This window comes from Phragmites australis, chromosome 20, assembly GCF_958298935.1.
Source record: "Phragmites australis chromosome 20, lpPhrAust1.1, whole genome shotgun sequence".
Classification (NCBI taxonomy): domain Eukaryota; kingdom Viridiplantae; phylum Streptophyta; class Magnoliopsida; order Poales; family Poaceae; genus Phragmites; species Phragmites australis.
In genome coordinates this window covers 4,007,882-4,019,004 of record NC_084940.1, presented here as the reverse complement: position 1 = coordinate 4,019,004, position 11,123 = coordinate 4,007,882, and the positions used below count along the sequence as shown (strand labels likewise).

At 43.1% G+C, this 11,123-nt stretch overlaps 1 pseudogene; it reads right to left on the bottom strand.

Annotated features, from left to right (window-relative positions):
• Nucleotides 1-8,582: 8,582 nt before the first annotated feature.
• Nucleotides 8,583-10,514, bottom strand: LOC133902058 (cinnamoyl-CoA reductase 1-like; annotated as a pseudogene).
• Between the last annotated feature and the right edge of the window lie 609 nt (nt 10,515-11,123).

Genomic DNA, 11,123 nt, shown 5'->3' with positions numbered 1-11,123 from the left:
CGTCTTCAGGTGCAAGTGCTACCCCAACCTCTCTGCCACCGCCCCTCACAAAGTCTCCCCTTGCTCAACCCTTTGTGTGTTTCTTAGCTACTAGTCAGACCACAAAGGCTATCAATGCCTTGTCCTCTCCTCCAATAGAGTCATTTTCTCTCACCACATCATCTTTGACGAATCCTCATTCCCTTTCTCTGAGTCAAGCTCCAACACTCCTTCCTCCGACTTTGATTTTATCTTGGAGTTTGACGCGACACCTTTACCACCTGTTGGTTCTAACTCTTTTGCATGATTACCTCCCAGTGACAGACCTACTGCCCCAGTTGGTCTTGCACCTCAGGCTGCTACAACGGAGCCAGCACTGCCTAGGTGTCTTCTGGCAATACGGCCATGGGAGCTCCTGTGCCCCTGGCCAACCCAGCACCATGTCGGGCTGCCCCTATCGACCCTTGGTCGTAGGCTGCTGCCAGCCCAACCTCTTCTCCTACTTAGACTATGGGCTCTCCGACAGCTCTTGCGTAGGCCACTCGATCTAGGCTGGTAGCTAATGCTGGCCCAAGTGCTATTGTGGGGGCGTCTTCCTCACCTACGCACCCAGAGCCGGCCTCACCTGGGCCACCAGTCGCCCATGAATCCTCCTATGGGCCAACGACTGGCCATGCGCCCCCTGGACCACAGGCTTCCTCACCGGCATGCTCTAGGCCTGGTGCCCATGCACATGAGCCAACATCTGCATCTCTGCCCGCTACGATCGTAGGATCCTCAGGGGCACCAGCTACCGCTCCCGCTGCGACACGTCGGCCTCCTTCTGTTGTTCCCACTGCACCCGTTACCAATGATCATGTCATGGTCACATGGTGCAAGGCTGGGTTCCGTCTGCCATTGTCACGCATGAACCTTTATGCTGCTGTCATGTCACCACTGCCAAAGACCTACAGGAGTGCCTTGGATGATCCTAATTGGCGCGATGCTATGATCGAGGAATTCTCAACTTTACAGGCCAATCATACTTGGGACCTTGTACCTCGTCTAGCTGGTGCCAACATTGTGATAGGCAAATGGGCTTTTCATCACGAGCTCTCTCCTACTGGTGATCTTAAGCGCTACAAAGCATGTTGGGTTCTTCAAGGTTTCACCCAATGACCTGGCATCGACTTTGATAAAACTTTCAGTCCGGTTGTTACGCCTACTACTATCAGGACAGTTCTCACTGTCGCTCTCTCCCAAGACTGGCAAGTTCATCAGCTTGACGTGAAGAATGCTTTCTTACATGGCACCCTTATAGAGACAATATATTATGCTCAACCCTTTGGCTTTGTGGATCCAGTCAACCCTGATTATGTCTGTCGACTGGATAAGTCTCGATATGGACTCAAGCAAGCTCTTCACTCATGGTATAGTCGGTTTGCCTTCTTTATTCTCTCCATGGGTTCATTGGTGCCAAATCAGATTCTTCACTATTTATTCTTTGTCGCGGCAGTGATACAGCTTATTTGCTCTTATATGTGGATGATATAATTCTCACTGCTTCCTCTGAGACTCTCCTTCGCCAGATTATAAGTGCACTTCAGCATTAGTTTTCCATGAAAGACCTGGGACCCCTCCATCACTTTCTTGGCATGTCTATCAATCGTCGTGATGGTGTCTTATTCCTCAGTCAGCGACAGTATATTCTAGATATTCTTTCTCGGGCAAATATGAGTGACTGCAAGCCATGTTCTATGCCAGTTGATATGAACGCCAAGCTTGCTTCAGATGTTGGTCCCCCTGTGGCTGATCCTATGCACTATCGTGGGTTAGCTGGTGCTTTACAAACCTGACATTACTTATGTTGTGCAGCAAGTCTGTCTTCACATGCATGATCCTCGGGAGCCTCACTATGTTCTAGTGAAACACATTCTTCGGTATCTGAAGGGCACACTTGAGTTTGGTTTACAGCTTCACCGCACCTCCATTGGAGCGCTCGTTGCTTATTCTGATGCAAACCGGGCAGGTTGTCCAGACACTCGCCGCTCGATTTCAAGCTACACAATCTTTCTTGGGGACAATCTTATCTCCTGGCCTTCAAAGCGGCATCAAACTGTCTCTTGATCCAGTGTCAAAGCTGAGTATCGGGCTGTCGCTAATGCTGTGGCTGAGACTTCTTGGCTACACCAGTTACTACATGAGCTCCATTGCCCGCCCCAGCATGCTGTTGTTGTCTACTGTGATAATATCAATGCAGTCTATCTCTCTACCAATCCAGTGCAACATCATCGTATCAAACAAATTGAGCTTGACTTGCATTTTGTCTGGGACCGTGTGGCTGTCAAAGCAATGCGTGTTCTTCATGTGCCTACCTCATCACAATATGTCGATGCCTTCACCAAAGGCCTTCCATCTTCGCTATTCACAGAGTTTAGGTCTAGTCTGAACATCCGCTCTGCTCCCACTCCAACTACGGGGGCGTGTTAGCGTATATTTGTTGACAGGTACATGAGCACCTCATTCATGTCGTGCATGACGCGCTACAGGCGCAATGCATGGTGCTGCGGTCACCCGCAATCACAGGAGCAAGGACCAAGGAACGGTCTCCCATAATCACAGGAGCCAGGATTAGTCTACGGCAACAACCAGGATTTTTTCTATGTTTAGCTTGTGTGCATGTCGCTCCATCGCTTGCATGCATATCGATCCATGTTTGTTGCTTCTCCCATGTAATCTATATATGTACCAATCCTTGCTAATGGAAATTTTTCAGTGTGTGAGTATTCAATTCTTCCACGCTTTTAGCAACCACGTTCCTCTGCCAGCTACAAAGAGTATAGACAAACCGCACACTCCATATCATTGTTCAAAGGAAACACGTGCACCAGAAAAGTGGCCAAGAGTGATTGTTGCATCAGAGACTACTAGCTAAGTAACACATATGCGGATATGTGTATCGGTACAAGACCGATACAGATACGGGATATGTTTTTTAAAACCTAATATGTGGATACATTTTATTTAAACAAACAATAATAAATGTGCAGTGCAAGTATATATTATCTGAATTACTCATAGACTATTATTGCCAACATGTCCTATCAAACCGGAACAGATGCCTTGATTTAACTCATCAATAATTTTTATATGAGATGACAAAAAGTAGTTCAAATTATGCAGCATCAACACTAATTTGCGTTGTCATCTTCATAACATGCAAAATTATTTTTCACTTCATATGAATCATAACCACATACCAATTTTGTTAACCAATTAACTTGAAAGGAGGAGAGCTAGAGAGAAACTCACCGCTGCCACCAGATATGGCTGGGAGGGCATCACGGGCTAGAAATGGTTGACGTGTGGGCGGCGACTAGCGTGCAAATATCTATGTGAGAAGGAGGCGTGTAGGACTGCGACTGGCGGCTGGCGTGTGGGATTGTGGGCAGCTTTGTTAGGTCATGCAGGTGCAAATGGACCGGGTTGTATCCCCGAAGTATCAGAGACACATCCAATTGCGCATTTGGAATTTCATAATTAGTTTTTAATACTTGCCGAATACGTATCCAGTATATATCTAACATATACCGGTATCGGATACAATATCTGATGGGATACCATGCCTTCATAAAATATAGGTGTTTCAGAGACTAGTAGAGTCAAGGTCAATTATTAATGAAGAAAATTTTACTCTATATTTCACCACCAGCTCGTGGATGGTGCAGGCAGGAGGGCTACTTTTAGTTAGCCAACTAATTATGACTTGACTCTTTCATTCTGGACTACTTTTAGTCACAAGAAATCACAAATTGGCAATTATATGACGAATTCTTGTACTACAATGTGATCCACGAGAGCATGAAACTTATTTAACTTTTCTGCACTAAAGTTTCTTAGAAATATCATGTATTATCAGACCCTAATATATTGGAGAAAGCTCCTGATAAGCTACAATGAACAAAAGATTCTCTCATCCAGAACCTGTTCTTTCCGGTTCACGGTTCACCATTACGGTATTCTGTCATGTGAAATTGGAGAAAGTATTAGAGCAAGCCAACTTGTGCGTTACTAGCCATAAATAGCGAATAGCATGTACATTAGATCAAGCCCAAGGGATTCCCTTCACAGCTAGATTCCTGTCGTGAAGGGATTTCCGTTCCCTTCAACGCTCCCAATGGTTTCCCTTCACGGTTCCCTTCACGACGGGATTCCCAGGGTCATTCCCTTCAGGACGGGATTCTCTCTCCTTTCCCTTCGCGATTCTCTTCGAAGGGAAGCTGTTGGAGATAAGAGGAAATAAAGGGAATGAGAACAGGGAAAGGAATCGAAAAGGAAATGAAATGAAGAGAATATGGTTGGGAGTAGTCTAAGAAACAACTCAGTATTTCCTTTGGAATGGTCAAAAGAACAGAATCAGGAAGCGGCCAAGAGTGATTTAAAGTAGGAATAAATTACCAGCGATATTCGTACTAACCAGAAATAGTTTTTCGTCATTGACTGCTGACCTGGGGATCCTGCGTAGGTTAAAGACTGACAAATCAAATCACTACTACTTTTGTTGTATCCAAACGTTTCTTGTCCTCCCCTTGAAAACAAGCGATCACTGAAAGAGACTGGCAGAGTGAACTTAGGTCCCGTTTAAATAGGTTTTGAAGCTTCTAGTTGAGGAAATGGTTAGCGATTAAATTTTAGTTATTAATTTTAATAATAAATTTTTAGCTTCTTAGAATATTAAAAGCTAGAAAATCTTATCTCAGCATGTTTTTCAGCTTCTAATTTATTTCAGCTACAACCGTTTCTTCTATCAGCCAAAAATCATTGAAGCTAGGATAAAAAAACAGCCGTTTAGATAGCTTCTAGGTTTTTTCAGAAAAAAAACCCGCTTTTAAAGCTATCCAAACGGGGTCCCGTTTACTATAAATTTGAAAACAAACATAACACAGATGAAAGGAGACTGTCGAAAGGCAGTTTTGGATTCTGAAAACAAGGACAACAGGATACAAACAGAAAACTTCTTTACTGATTAAGTGAGAGGAAATTAGACAGATATGGACTATAGTGCAAATTACACATTTAGCTGAAAGTGAATAATTGAAAGAGAAGATCCATCGAACATAAGCATTATTGTTGTGTAATGTAACACACTGATTAACAACTTTCAAACCACAATAAGATAAAACTGGTGGCAGTCCAGAGTTTTGCATCATTTATCAGTGGCCCAATGAAAAAGGTTTGCCATAGCACTACGCCTTCGTTGGATGTGGTTCAAATGGAAAAATAAAGATAGACCTTGGGCAGAGATGTATGTGCCCTGTGACAAAGTTAACAAAGATTTATTTCATGCCTCAACGAGGGTTACGGTGGGTAACGGAGAAAAGGCCTTCTTTTGGTTCTCAAGTTGGCTCGATGGTCAGGCCCCCAAAAACCTTGCTCCAGCATTATATGTAAGATCCAAAAGAAAAAACATTACTGTGCTTAAGGCCATAACAAACCATGTTTGGATTGCTAACTTAGGCCACCTCACAACACAGAAAGAGCTCCAGCAATTTGTGCATCTGTGGGAAAACCTTCAGAACGTCACGCTTGATCCCAGAGTGCAGGACTCAATCTCTTGGAGGTGGACTAGTGACGGTGAATACAATACACAAAGTGCTTACAACATTCAATTTGAAGGCAGTAGGCGGAATCCAGCGATGTTGCCAATATGGAAGGCAAAAACGGAACCCAGATGCAAATTTTTTGCTTGGCTACTGCTGCACCAAAAAGTTCTAACAGTAAACAACCTTGCCAAGAGGGGATGGCCCCACAATCCAATTTGCAAGCTTTGCCGAGCAGAAAATGAGACCCCGCTTCATTTGTGCAAAAAATGCTCCTTTACAAAGGAGGTGTGGAAGGAGATCACCACATGGTTCAACCTCCAAATCTTATCGGACATGGAAGAACAACTAATAATTAAAAGATGGTGGCAACATGCACGTAAGAAGGTGGCACGTAATCAACGACAAATGTTTGACGGCCTTGTCATCTTCTTTTGGTGGAATATTTGGAAAGAAAGAAACCGGAGAACTTTTGAAAACAAACATCTATCAGTAATAGAGGTGGCTTTCCGGCTCAAGGAAGACATAGACCAATGTCGTTTAGTTCCTGCTTTTTTCTCTTAAGCTTACAGCTTGTTGTTAGCAGTTTTCTCTTTGCTTAGTCTCGGTGCTCATAGTGGGTTTTTGGCCGGTGGTTTCTTTTGTGTCCCCCCCCCACCCCACACACCACCCCCCTGCATGCTAGGGACGGGGATTTGGTTTCGATTTCGGGGAAGCCAGCCTTGTCTTGTGTTTTTCTTCTTCTGTAAACTCCCATTTTATTCCTTCTAATATATGATCGGGCAATCCTTTTGCTATCCTTTTCTCGGAAAAAAAAGTGTAGTTATTTGATTTAATGCTTAAGTTATCAATGAAAGGTGTCGTCATTGATTTAATATTGAAGTTAGCAATGGGAAGTGTTGTCTTCTAGAGGTAGCTACGATTGCAGCTGCTAAAGAAAACATCAGTTCCATGAACTTCACATCAGAAGGGAGCGAACAGTTCTCTTTTTTTCCTGATAATTTGTATAGAGTAGAGAAATTATACATGTTGGTTGTAGGTAGAACATGAGGTGTCCAGGGGTCCACCCAGTCCCCGATTGTTATAAGTGAGTAAACTAGCACTGTTACAAGTCTATTATGATCCCAGCCAAAAACCCAAGCTGACCGAAACGCTCTAGAGGGCAATGAAGCAAGGTCCTAACCTCAATGACTAGTAGTGTAGTGCTTAGTGTTGTTACTATGTTAATCATGTTAAGTCTCAGATCAGGTCAGTTTGGTGTTTGTCCTTTAGATTCCATAAAGTGCTGTTGTTTCGTAGTAGGCTTGGCAGCCCCTGTAGTTAGTCTTGCTGCTGTAGCTGGTCTTTCTGTTATAGTTTTTGACGTTGTCAAACTCCAACTGTTATGTACGGCACGGAGATGAGGCTACTACAAATGGTGGAAAGAAAGAAACTGCAAGATTTTTCAAGACGAGGAGATGATGGAGCATGCAATACTAACACGCATGCAAGAAGAGGTGATGGTGGTGGAAATGGCAGGAGCATTTGCGCTGACAAAGATTCAGGCTAGTTGAGATAATACATCTTAATATTACACATCATGTAAACTGCTCTTTTGCTCCTTCTTGGCCCCTATGGCATGTAACTAAATTTGTATGGCACATGTAGTGCCTTGCTTTCTTTTCTAATATAATCGTCCACGACTCCACGTTGTGGCTTTCAAGGAAAAAAAACTTCAACCACCTAAAGTTGGCAATTGTTTACTGAATGCAAGTAAGTTTCCCAATAAAAGACAGGAAAATCGTTATATGTGCGAGTATCCTAATAATAAGCAAGAACCAATGGAAAATAATAGGATATATGCAACCGTTTATAATGCAGATGAGAAATTCGCTACTGGTATTGACCACAGGCTGCAGGAGTGGACCTAAAATTACACAAGGGCAAATTGTAATAACAGTTAGTCTAGTTTTCTCTGCATACTCTAAGGCTGTCTCGTCAGCAGCAGTCTTGGCAGCCACCAGTCCTGCCAGAAGAACTAGGTTAGTCTTAACTTAATCCTCCCTAGCAGAAATCATTAGCAATAAGAATTGATAAATGATGAACACATTAGTTATATCAGTAACCAGAAAATTGATTGGGCGCATCTATGTGAGGAATACTAAATTAGATGTTTATGTGCCAGCATGTTCTTTGTGATGGACTTTTATTGCTAGCAGCTATTGTGTCCGAATATTACTAACCTCATTCTTCAAGTATAAACTTCTGTCTGACCAGCAACTCTCATATTTGGGTTTACCTTGAGGCCAATTCGGTTTAAAATGAACAACAGAATTGGATGAAACCACAACCACCTTCTGAACATTACTAGCTGAGCAAGCCTGGAGAATGTTTAAGGTGCCTTTCACAGAGAGCCAGTACTTCTGACTGCAATGGTTGTTTCCGACACAAGGTAAACCATTAGAAACATCCGGTTGTTTGACAGTAGTAAAGCTCAACAGGATACACGAATCGAATAAGAAAGGCTGTTGCTATCCTTCAGGTGACTGAAAATGAGCAAGATAACTATTGATTCTTTCCGTACTATTCATTCTCCGAAAGCTTCATTACCACACTGATTGTGCGAATAAAATGTGGACCGGATGCTTCTAAGATGAAATAATTCTAGCATATAATATGCTATACATGGTTTTGTCGTTTATTATTCGATTTTAGGCGTGCATATCAGCAATACAAGAGCCTAGTGTGGAATCACACGCAATAGATTGTGAACAATCTGCTTGTGGATGAAGGTTCTAATTAAACATCTGTAGAGCATTAAAAAAGGCATAGCAGCTCTTTTTGAAAAGAACATAAAGAACAGACATGGGACGGTAAAGGAAACTAGTTACTAGCATATTTCAGATAGTGATCAGTATCACAATATTTGAACTTTTCTATCATTATCATTTGAAGTTGAAACAACTACGTCTAACAACAGGAACTATTAATGTGATCTCATCTCAAGGCCTTGGACTGGGACACATTAATGCAGTCCACACGAACATGGGACAGGAAAGGAAAGTGGTGACCAGCCTATTCCAGATAGTGATCAGTACCACAATATTAAACATTCCTATCATTTGAATTTGAAACAACTACGTCTAACAACAGGAACTATCAATATGATCTCATCTCAAGGCCTTGGATTGGACCACATAAATGCAGTCCACAATAGACAGATACAATTTGCATTGAAACACGACTTGACTAGTAGTTAGGGAGCACATCAGCACAACCAATTTGTCTATTAAAAACAGAAAATTTATCAGAGAAGTGTTAATCCTTGTAACAAAGGAGAAGGAATGTAAAGAACAGGCAGTAACAAGGGAACTTTTTATGACATAGATGAGCAATTTGCTGCTGGTATTCACTGTAGGCTGCAACAATGGTCCAAAAACCAAAGGAGGGCAAAGTGTAGCAACATTCAGTCCATTTCTATCTGCATATTCCAAGGCTGCCCGTTCAGCCGTAATCTGGGCAACAGAATAACAGTCCTGCCAGCAGAAAGCAGTAGAGGTCCCAATTTTTTAAATTCTAGAAAAGGATTTGATTATGCCAAGAAAATCACAAGAGGCCTTCAAAAGATATATCACTGCAAGGAACCAACAAATGGAACATACATTTATGCGGCAACTTGCTGTACTAACTAGCATTACTAACCCCATTCTCCTTGCAGAATTCTATGTCTGACCAGCAACTCTCATCTTTGAGTCTATCTTGAGGCCAATTTGGGCTAAAATCAACAGCGGCATTGGAAGACATCACAACAAGTTTCTGAACCTTCGCAGCTGAGCAGACCTTAAGCACATTTAAGGTACCTTTCACAGCAGTATTGTGTACTTCTGACTGCATGGATGCATTCACAACGTGGTGAGTAAAGAGCACTAGCACTCTATATAGCTCAAAACTTTCAATAAGATTGACAATGCAAACAAACATTGTATTTGAACAAAGAGCACTTCTAGCACTCGAGCCTAAACAATGTAAGCTAACATAATCCACAGCACATAATCTACTTTTGCACCTTTTTATGAGCAAATACTCTTGCACTTGTTACTCACCCAATGCTACAATAGGCTGTGCCAATTATTCTCCAGGACCTAGAATTGCAAACATATGTCAGAAAACAGCCTGGTTTTGTCGTCATCACAAACGACTGAAGGTTCCAAAGATGAAATCCACTTACGCCTGTCCTTTGGTTCTTCTATAGTTAGAACATATGTGGGAAAATGAACCAAATTATAGGAGTTTGGAAATGCATTAACCTAGAAGTGACCTTAGAACAACACACACCAATCGAATACCAATTTATACTCCGTGGTCACTATAAATACAAGCTTAGTTTGTACTCCACCAATCTATGTAGCTACAGTTCCATATTAGCTGATGATAATCATTGTGTCAAGAGAGCAAAGACTTGCCTCACGATCAACAATCCTATCTTCAGCCACTGGCGTGGAGAGATGGAATACCCCTTCACATCCCTCAACCGCGTGTGTTGGAGTGTCATAGTCGAGCACATCGACCTTGAACAGATGCTGATTCTCTGAGGCTTTGTCCAGCTACTTCAGATGGGCGTTCTTTGGATCACCTGAAAGAGATCCACAGTAAATTAGCACAGTCCGGCTTAAGGCACTACGAATTAAGCATCTCGATTTCTTGCACAGCCCGGTGATGTGCGCTCCTGGGGACCCAAACAAACTATTCCAACGTCATCAAACTAATTACAAGCGCGACTGCAAAGCACATCTCTGCAGTGAACTCCAAATCAGCAGCGAGTGAGCAGCTCTATCAGTGTGAGGAACAGATAATAGACACTTGGATCGCGGAGGGTGGCGTGGACGGCGTATCCGCGGGAGAGGAGCAGCTTGACGAGCCACGAGGCGATGAACCCGTCGCCTCCGGTCACGCACATACACGCGGCGGCGGCGGCATCTCCCTCCCCTACTGCTGTACCACCGCTCACCGATTTCCAGGTGAAAAATACGATTTTCCACGGAAATTAATCGAAGCTTAAAGATTAACGTATCGAAGTATCCTTGAAAGCGCAAGTCGAATAGAAAAAAAGGACCGATCAAATAGTAGATTTGCCTCATGTAGGCCCGTGCAGAAAGGAACAAAAACACGTGGAGTAGGGACTAGGGACTCATCAGAACTAAGAGGAGCACCTCGCGATCAGCCGCCTTGCAGCCATCCACATCCCTCCCCAGCCGCTTCACCTGCGTCTGCACGCTTCTCCGATCAAGAACGCCGTCTCCATGGAGAAGTTTTTCGAAGCGGCGCCACCGGTCCGCGGCTCACCACAGCGCCGCATCGAGATGGCAACGGCGAGAGCGGGAATATTTAACTTTTTATCATTCTACCGTATAACAATTTCTTATAAAAGATGACAAATAGATTTTTTTAGTCTATGACAATAAGTTGGATGGTAAATTTATCACTCTACTGGATAGTGGTGCATGAGAGGTTAGGGTAAGATGGCTTTACCGCTTGACGCTTGTCATCGCTCGATCTAACATCAGGCTAGTTATCATCAGCCCGACA